The sequence below is a fragment of the Styela clava genome, chromosome 9, assembly GCF_964204865.1.
Source record: "Styela clava chromosome 9, kaStyClav1.hap1.2, whole genome shotgun sequence".
Classification (NCBI taxonomy): Eukaryota; Metazoa; Chordata; class Ascidiacea; order Stolidobranchia; family Styelidae; genus Styela; species Styela clava.
This window is the reverse complement of record NC_135258.1, coordinates 21,611,655-21,622,540: the sequence shown is the minus strand read 5'-3', so window position 1 is coordinate 21,622,540 and position 10,886 is coordinate 21,611,655. Positions and strand designations below refer to the sequence as shown.

Below are 10,886 nucleotides of genomic sequence, written 5' to 3'. Positions count from 1 at the left end.
GTTGTTTGAAAGGTTCATGAATCACGAAATTTTGCGACGTCTTAGCAAAATTGAAACGACGCACTTCCACGGGACTAGGTCAAAAAAATTTGCGCTATCGACTAAGTCTTTTTTAAAGGGGAGGGCTTATATCAAAATAACTTCTAAAATTCAGGCTTGGTTTTATTTTCGGGGAAACACAGTAGAATCACCGCGCTTGCATAACAATGCATATTCGGATCGTAAGACCCGATTTGAGTGTGCTTGCATAACAATGCCGGCTTTAAAAACCAGGCAGAGATAAGATAAGTACATATTAACGATGACAAAATTGTGTTTTATTATCAGGCAGCACATTTTTCGTGTGGGTGCGTCATGAGTTTTTTCCATGATAATATGGCGCCACACAAACCGCTGTCTTATGCTAAGTTTGATCAATAAGAGTGAACAATTCCGGAAAAAGACCATGCCGTCGGTGGCCAGACATCGTAAGTCATCATTTAGGCCTGCATAAACAAACATTGAGCCAAGGCTGGACTTGCTATGCAGCAAAAAGTATTCTCACCCATTACACTGAATAATTGAGTAACGTTAATCTGAATAAATATGTGCTTGTTTTTGTAATTGAGTAGGCCTACTAAAAGTTGAGAATTAGCTGTGTCAATAAAACATCGAAAATGCATATTTCGAGCTGTTTAGCATTATTAGCGCGAACAAGGGCCGCGGAAAATTTTAATATACTAAAATTTGGGAAGCCCTGGTCTAGACTCTATCCAACGAATTTTTACTGATATCTGTAAAAGTTGAGGTTATTCGAAAGCCCCAAACCTCTTAATTCGTATTGCATCATTGTCGGTAACCGTGTGTTTTGGGGTACATGATTGTGATGAAAAGACGAAAATACATATTTTCCATTTTCTATGTCTTACAAAACCCTTTTCATTCAGCATAAGATTTGTACATATGTGGTATACAGTTTAAAGTAGCTGTGGTTGTGCAATTACATTGTACATTACTCAATAGTTGTTATATAATTCTATGAATATTTTCGCAAAACTTCGGGTTCAATATGAGAAGAGGAAACGATTTTTCTTCGAACGGGAAGACTTATAAATAATAATTTCGCTGAAACATTATGACTTAATTTTATGAAGTAAAATTTTCAAATACCTGCTTTCAAGTGACCTTGCTGTGAACTCGTGTCTAACTTATGAAAAACTAGTACTTATGCATACGTCCATGACGAAGAATAAATTGTGGAACGCGACACACTGATACACCCATCAATTAAATCCTGTGGTTCATAGATATTAACTCCATTTCTGCATCACTGAGGGACTTTTTCTTACACTTATAGCATGACGGACAATTTGATTTTACGAGATAGAAGTGCGAAAACACAGATTTGCCCGCACATGAACTACAGAACATGCCACCTAAAATATTTTCAAAATAAATTGGGAGGTAATCCTACTGGAGGCAAATTATGTTTCTGGTTTGCAAAAATATCCAATAATAGTCAGGTGATGGATAACCTTTCAACAAATTCATACTCAGTTTGAAAAATATAAGCATGATAAAATTTGTTGAACAAATAGTTCTATTACTCAAAATAAAAATCTTTAGTAGCGTCTCTGATACATTACTAGAACATTTCATGGATAACCGCGAATGCGATTTGAGCTTTTAATCACACATATTCTGTTAACTGTTTTAATTTGTCTTAGTAATCAAATGCGGGTAGCTCAGCAGTTTTTTCATTCTGAAAGTTTAATTAATCATAGAAAAAGCCGCTATGGAATTAAAAACATGCATGGTGGTATTCATACAATGCTGTTGAGACAGCAAAAGACTTTTATGAAATGTAACATTGGAATAAAAACATATTTTTGTTATTTAGAAAAACATCTTCATACCTATCACGACTGGAAAGCAAAATGAGTAGTCAATCAGCCTCACTCAATCGAATGTTTGCTGACTCGTGTAGACAAATGGGATTTTGTTTTTGATATTACTGGATTACTTTGGCGGAAATGGTCTATTCCAGTGGTTCTCAACCGCCGGTCCGCGGCAGCCTTGCTGGCGGTCCGCCAAATATATTCCAAAATAAATATATTATAAGCAAATTGCAAAAAACAGTATTGAAGTATTGACGGCATGTCCATTAATTTTATGATTTTTTTAACTCTTATCGATTCGTAGGCTGGATGTTCGTTAAGTCTATGACATCATGATAACGGCAGCTAACGTCATAACGAAGGAGTTTGATAGAAACCCTAGTGGGGTTGGGATTTCGGAGCGAGTTTTTGAAATCCCGGTATTAAGCCGTATAATCTCGTGATTAAGTAAAAGATTTAAATAACTTGCATGCCAATAAATTCACGTATTTATTTCATGTAATATCGACACATAAAGAATATTATAGCATCTAGGGCAGTGGTCCCCAATCTTTTATATCGCGGAACACTATTCAGCTATTTGAATATTCGCGGCACACCTATCACAAAACACGAACAGTTTCTACTCATAAAGAGTGCGATAGTCGAATGCGAACAAATGGTTAATAGTAACCTATATTACAACTATTTTCTTACATTAATATAAACGAGAGCGTCTTCGGAGCACCTTACATTTTAGTAAACGTTGCGCGGCCGCACGGGTAATACTTGGTTTTCAAACGCGCCGCCGATCACGCGCTTAGATTTTGCTCGCCGCTCCACGTTACGCCCTATTATTATCACACGTACATGCAGTGGCGTAGCAAGACTCTCGTGACCGCGACCCCCCCCCCCCCGTGACCCCCCCAGCAAAAATATTTCGTGGAAATGACCATAAAAACTCTCGGACATAAGCTGAAACAAGGCTTTTTTATTTCGCCAAAGAGCACAACATGTCGCTATTAAAAGGCAATGGTGACTTAAAATTTGCCGTTTATCTTGGTTACTTCAATTTTTTTCATACGTGCTTCCTCTTGTGCCCTTTTTTTGCGTTTCTGTGCACCACTGAGAAATGAAAAAGGCAAACAAACTGAATTTCATTACAACAATTAATTATATCGCTAAAAATACTAAATAGGTTTAACGTTGTTATAAACAATTTTGACCGCGGGACGTATCTTTTCACGTTATGAATTTCGTGCAAGGCACGAGCATAATTTGATGACAAAGATCATAGCATTTACTATTTCGAAACGCTTATTCGACTTTTCAGACTGCAGTAACTATCCGAAAAAGATAACCGTTTTTGTGTTCGACATATTAAATAATCGTCAATTCAACCACGCTTTTGTGAAGTAGTGCAATTTACTAAATTTATAAATTTTTGCTTCAGTTTCATTGCATCAGTTTTGGACTGCCACGCGTTCCGCCAGATTGCTGGCGTGATTACAGATCGCGTGGGCAAAATAGTATATTTTCATCGAATCGAATAATTTTAACGAATTGTCGAATATCGGTTCGAATTGGCGAATTTATTCCGATTTTCATTTTTTGGGTCGGCTTTGATCTTTTTGTTACAGTTTTAAAATTAACTGTCTTAATTTTAAGCTAAAAATATTATCATTTCTGACGCCGGAATGTGGATATTTTTGAAGACGATAGTTGACATTCTTGATCTTACTTTTCTATTGTGGCTGTTTTATTTTCGTATTCAAATAGTGAATAAAAACCCTGCAAAGTCATTGCGTAAGTCCTAAATGCGGTTTTGAGTTCAAATTATGATTAATTTGTTGCCAATAATGGCAATTCTACTAGTCAAATACTAATTCTTTGGTAAAATTTCGCACAATAATTCCACTTAGTCTGACTGACTCAAACTGTAAGCGTGGATGGCTTATTTTCAAAATAAGTATTAAATAAATTGATATAACCTACAATTTGTGAGAATATCTATATGTGAATAACAAATCATTAAAATCCCGAGATTTTCAGGAAATAGTTGCGGAATCGGGATTGAGAAAAACAGTCCAAACCCGGGACTTCGGGATCGAGATTTCCCGGGGTCCCAACTCTACATAGCACGGTACCTGATTGAAAAATACTCAGTTTGCACGTTCCGTAATTTGACAGTAGGTCTATAATTTAGCGAGGTTTAGTAATAAAATAGAGGCAAACAAACAGCAAAATATTATCCAGTTCAAACAGCTCTCCCTCGCCTTGCAGAAACTTTATTAGAAGAGCGTTTAACACGTTTAATATATAATAGAAGACAGCAGCAAATTTCTCATTAAATTGGATTGTCCTTTTTTGCACCGCCTACTTTTGTCCTAATTTCATTCCTTTGATTACATTTTGTGTTCATGACATTTTTGGTTAATTTTGAAGATCGAGTTTTTTACAATTTGTTGTTCGGAATCATTAAACCTCTGACCTCATATCTCACCAGGATTGAAAATCGTGTGTTTTTGGGTAGGTAAGAGTGGAAATTTGTTTCTATACAATTGTTTGAATAAATTGAAATACGGCAGAATAAATGATTTGTATAAGTTTGAAAAACCTTACCCTTAACCTTGAAAACCGAGATATCTAATTTAAATAAACTAAACAGTTCGTACCGTAATAATGACTTTATTTTATAAAACAAAATTGCTAGGCCCTATAGCTACATATGCTTATTCATCTAACAATTCTATTTCATAATATCCCTTTTTAGATCTTCAAAATGAAATGTCTCAACTTGAAATAAGCGAAGAAGCAAGCAAACTTTAGACTTCAATTTTGATAGTTGAGCATTACGCCAAGGGGAAACAGGCGGATTTCAGAAGAACGTAGGCGACCGGATGTCTTCAAAATAAACTGAGCGAAGGTTCCGAATCCTCTGGAGAAGCTATAAAATCCTTCCAAGATGAAGAAGATTTTCCAACCTTGGACGAAGAAGTCAGTATTGTAGAATAAGCAGTAAAGTTTTTTTTAGAGACATCCAGAATCTCAACGTGTAAATTATTAAGCTAATGTGAATAGATAGTAGAAAAAGTTTAAATTTTGTTGCCCATTCATACACGAGGCACGCCAATTCATATCCATCCAAGACATCCACTTTTGGATAATTATTTCAGGTCATTAACTTTGTAGCAAGCAGTTAAACGCTGTTAAATGAATTAGCATTGTTTATTTCATTTGTCGTTTCCAACTTGGCAGCCCGTGTATATGATTGATTGAATACGCATATTCCAAGTACGATTACAGCTTTGAAGCCCAACCTTACTGCATTAGGATAGGATTTACGTATTTATTCCCGGGAAAAGGAAAGCCGATAAGACGGCTTAATTATATGAAAAACTACAGCTTCTCGTCTGGTTACCATTCCACGTCGGATATAAGATTACCGTGTTTCCCCGAAAATAAGACAGGGTCTTATTTTAATTATCTTTCCGAAAATACCACTAGGGCTTATTTATGGAAGATGTCATTTATTTTCACTCAATAAAAACAAAATTACAAACTACAGAATTGGGATATTTTCAAATATAAAAAATATGAAAACCGATATCAATTTATTTAGAAATAACACGTTTTTATTTAAAAAAAAAACTGCTAACCGTAGATTATTCAATAATTATCATATCATAATCCTCTGGAACGTCTTGCAAGTCCCTAAATTCATAACTTTTATTAAAAATTTCATTCAACTGAATTTTCTATCTTGCTATCCACTAGGTCGAACAAAATTTCGCGCTATCGACTAGGTCTTATTTTAGGGGAGGGCTTATGCTAAAATAATTCTCAAAATTTAGGATAGGTCTAGGCTAGGGAACACGGTAGTTAGTCAGGTATTTGTTTTTGGAAGCATGTACTCGATGGTGGAGGGAGCGGTAACCGGTCAGCTGTTACGTTATCCTCCAGGCTCATTCATGAGATATATTTTTCTGTTCCATCCAATTCCCAGGCAATTTATGCATGTCTCATCCCATAGGATTCCCATTGACATACAATTTAATGAAAATTGTTAAATTTAGGTTTAGCGTCTACTAAGTAGGACTATATGTGTAAAGAGACATGCAAAACAACAAAATTTATTGATTTCGTCAATATCAAATTCAGAACTATTAAATATGCGTCTATCAGCCCCTTCACAAAATATATTGTTAATACTGAATATATTTGCTCTTTATAACTAGCAAGATATTCGTGCTCAAATATATGAACACGAAGTCAATAACAAAACGTTTTACCATTAATTCACTCAAAATCGTAAGGTATTTCGTGTCCCATGGGAAATACAAATTTGAGCTGTCCCATCCCATCCCACGGGTATTATCCATGAACAAGCCTGTCAACCACCCTACGACGCCGAGGAGTCCAGCAATCCTCAAGCACATAACTATTCCCGCATAGGAGGTCGAACATGCGAACCCACGCAAGGCAATCAGGGGTGCACTGACAAGCGTATTTCTAACGCTTAGCACATTGCGCATCACCGCTTAGCCATTACCACTATGTTGATTATATTTCTAGAATAGTTTATCCTTAATATTGGGCAATGTACGATGCAATTGTATAGAGACAGGGCCATTAAACTATTTCGGTAATAACAATTTTGAAATCACGAGAAAAATTACTACTTCAAATTGTAGACCCCATGAATGACACGAACAGTGAATACCTAGCCAGTCGAATATTCTTCCTTTCATCATATATATTTATGTACCCCATAACACAAGGTTTCCAATCATGATGCAATATTTAGTAAGAAGGTTTCATATTTTTAAATTATATTATATAATATTTCATATTTTATGATATATCCCTTATTTTTAGTATAAGTAGCCTTGCAAGTTGAAATAAATATATTAGTTCGCTCGATTTGTTATAGTTTAGTCATTGGATTGTTGTGATATACATATTAGCAAATATGGGACTAAGGCGGCTACACCCCTGTATTACTGACATTGTGACACACCACTGTGGCGCATGGGGCAGTGTTTGGTCACCACTAGACTAGAATGTGAGCTCCCCGTCCGTTCTTTTCAAAAAAGCACAAAAGGTGTTTGTTTCCAACGAAGAATTTGGCCAAACTGTTGAAAAGCCATGAAAGCATTACACAGGTCTACTTACATATAAGTCTCAAAGAATTGTTTTATGAATCTGAATTTTCCATCAAAATGCTCCGAATACAGTGCATACGAAGTAATCAAATTTGATTTTTTCTGAATATTTAATTATTTCATTAACAACAAATCGAAAATAAAGTTCTTTATCTCTATATTGATTCTTTCACGATGTTTGACGCTGATTGATCACTGCCGCCTATTGTGATGTTTCTGAAAACGAAAACAAAAGTTGCTGCAACTGTTTTTTTTATTTTTTTTATTATAGTTTATAAGAATTGCTCACTTACGTTTTCTTATTTCACCGCTTCGCCATTGAAGTAGTCATCAGAATCTACACAATCAATTTTACAGTCATTGACGCAACTAATGCCGCATAACTCTCCCGATTTACAGTCACTGTCGTGGTTGCAATATTCTGCGAGAATTCGTATGAAAATGAGTTGCAAAAAAGTGAAAAAATACTATTCAGTACATTCAATAATTGAGTAAATTGAATCTAAGTGCTTCTATGGATACTTAGATAAGTTCTAAACGACGTCGAGTTTGGAATCATATCAATTGCTGAAAATAGAAGGTTTTATCAAAATATCTCGGATTAAATAAATAAATACATATATGCATACCGTGTAAGAAGATTCCACCTTCAAAAGCAGGTACCACAGACATTACAGCAGCCAAAAACAGAACCGATAGAAGTAATTTTCGCAACATGTCTTAGAATTATGAAGCGCTTAGATAGTTTCTATTAGGATTTATACAAACAGTTGTGCCAGTATGATATTTGACAAATAGTATGTCTATGGATGAGTTATAAGGAAAGGACGACTTATTTTGCGGTAACGAATATATTACTTGTAAAGCTTATTATATTTAGGTTTATAGCAAGAGTCGAATTGGAATTTTGGATTTGAACATTCAATTTGCTCAGAGATGGGTGCAGACGTATTTCCTTTTGATCGACAGAATATGTATCATATGTTCGACAGACGAATGTTTTTATCCCTCTATATATATACATTGATCTATATTAAGATTACAGAATGCGCTTTAAACATATCATTTCTGTTTTAAAGCCTCAATATATTTTCTCTCATTTCCAAAAATCAAAATGTTGCCTCTTGCTAAATATTTGGAGAATATAATAATATATATTTTTGCTTGTTTGCTCGAATAATTACAAAATATAAATAACTAGACAGCAGCACATGTTAAGAAAAACATATCTCAATGCTGGAAAATGTTTTTCTTTATATATGATGAAGATTCAGCATTGGTTGAATTTGAATACCCCATTGAACCAAGCACAACTCGGTGCACTCTTAAGATGAATCGCAATGCAAACCTCTCCTTCCATTTTTTTGCCGAAAGAATCACATTTTGATGATTGTTTTCGCAAAATACCTCGTGTCATAGAGACAGGTTTTCGCAGAACATTGGTTGCAACATAGCTGAAGTGTATACTACAATCCCAAAGCAGTTATATCAGCTGCCCGCTCACTGCCTAAATTTGGCAAAATAATTGCGTTTTAATATTATATTGCAAAATATAATTAGATTGGCGGCAACTTACGTAGGTTCAAATCAGAGCCGGATTATGGCGATGAGACACCCTGAGCCAGTGGCGGACAAGGTGTTTGAACCAAGGCGGAAATCCATAAAATGGATTTCGAGTCTATGATGTATAACACTACAACTACAGTTTTAATTTGCAAAATTACCAAAACTTTAAATTCAAATAAGATACGTACGTACAAACGCCGTGGTTCCAGGAAACCCGTTTTTCGTGGCATATATATTAAAAATTATATATATTAATGCTTACATACTTTGTTGCTTAGATGGATAAGTATATGTAGCTATATGGCCTACCAACTTTTGTTTTTAAGGTTAGACGGGTAAAGTTTTTTAAGCTTATATAAATTCATTTATTCGGCCGTATTTCAATTTTTTAAACTGTTGTTTGAAAACATTTTTTTTTAACAAATCCACACACTAACGTACCCGAAAACACACGGTGCTCAATACTGATGCAATATCACGTCAGCGGGTAGATGTTTTCGAACAACAAACCTTCACATGTATCGGTAAAAACTCGTTGGATAGACCCCTTTCGCCAAAGTAATCGGGTCATATAGAACAAAATCACGTTCGTCTGCAATCAAGACAAGTCAGCATTTTAGTATTCGATTGAGCGAGGCTGATTGACTTTACATTTTACTTTTCAGCCGTGATAGGTATGAAAATGTTTTTCTATGGAACAAAAATGTGATTTTATTCCAATGTTATCTTTCATAAAAGTCTTTTGCTATCTCAACAGCACTGTATGAATACCACCATGCATGTTTTTTTAATTTCATAGTGGATCTTTCTATGATTAATTAAACTTTCAGAATGAAATAACTGCTGAACTACCCGCATATGATTAGTAAGGCAAATTAAAACAGTTAACACAACATGTGTGATTAAGTGCTACAAATCGTATTCGCGGTGATCCATGCAATTTGCCATGTATGTATCAGAAACGCTATTAAAGGTTTTTATTTTGAGAGGTAGAACTATTTGTTCAACAAGATTTATCATGCTTATATTTTTCAAACTGAATATGAATTTATAAAAAGGTTATCCATCACCTGGCTGTTATTGGATATTTTTGCAAACCAGAAACATAATTTGCCTCGAGTAGAATATCCCCCACGTAATTTCAAAAATTGAAAATATTTGAGGTGGCATTTTTGTAATTCATGCGCAGGCAAATCTGTGTTTATTTCTATCTCGTAAAATCAAATTGTCTGTCATGATATAAGTGTAAGAAAAAGTTCCTCCTTGATGCTATATCTATGAACCCCAGCAGTTAAGTGGTGGGTGTATCAGTGTATCGCGTTCCACAATTTATTCTTCGTCATGGACGTATGCTTAAGTACTAGTTTTTCTTAAGTTCGACACGAGTTCACAGCAGGGCTATATGAAAGCAGGTCTTGGAAAAAATTTGCTGCATGAAATAAACTCATAATATTCAAGCGAAATTATTATTCATAAGTCTTCCTGTTCGAAGAAAAATCGTTTTCTCTTCTCCTATTGAACTCGAAAATATGCGAACGCGAGAATATTCATAGAATGCTATAACAAATATTGAACAATGTACAATTTAATTGCACAACCACAGGGTCATTAGTCTTCCTCGGCACCAACAATTTATTAATTACGAGAAAACAGCGAACAGCTACTTTAAACTGTAAACCACATATGTACAAATATTATGCTGAATGACAAAGGTTTGGTAAGTCCTAGAAAATGGAAAATATGTATTTTCGTCTTTTCATCACACTTATGTACCCCAAAACACACGGTTACCAACAATGAAAGTCTATTCGCTATTTGATTAAGATTTAAAACTAGAGTTAATCTAATATAGATAATATAATACATCCTGCTCTAACAACACCATGAGTGAAAACAAAAAAGGAAATCATGAAAAGAAGCAATCTTCAAAGAGGAATAGTCCAACTGAACAAGCAAAAACGGCAACTGTAAGCATGTCAGATTCGTCACCATCGACATCCAAGGGGTTAATCGACTCAAGCTCACTTCTGCCTGTACTCCATTCCTCAATATTCAATGCAATCAAAGTGCAGCTGCCTACTATGATAGAGCAATTCCTTAATGACAAATTTGATCTCTCAAACCAATCAACACCTGGTGATGGTAATATTTCCTATATACAGGAGTCACTTATGTCAGTCGAGGCTTCTCTCCAAAAAATCTTTGGAAAACTTGAATCTGTTGCTGAAATACAGAATGACATATCTGAAATCAAAAAAATTCAGGAATTCCAGTCAAACAAATTTGACTCAATTTTAGA

General features: G+C 35.0%; 1 long non-coding RNA gene across 1 annotated transcript; it reads right to left on the bottom strand.

Annotated features, from left to right (window-relative positions):
* Positions 1-6,839: 6,839 nt before the first annotated feature.
* LOC120338705 (uncharacterized) lies at positions 6,840-7,800 on the bottom strand. The gene is made up of 3 exons (XR_013477759.1): positions 7,651-7,800; positions 7,315-7,442; positions 6,840-7,237 (listed from the first exon to the last, which is right to left on the bottom strand). It is a non-coding gene; the product is annotated as an uncharacterized LOC120338705 (long non-coding RNA).
* Positions 7,801-10,886: the final 3,086 nt, after the last annotated feature.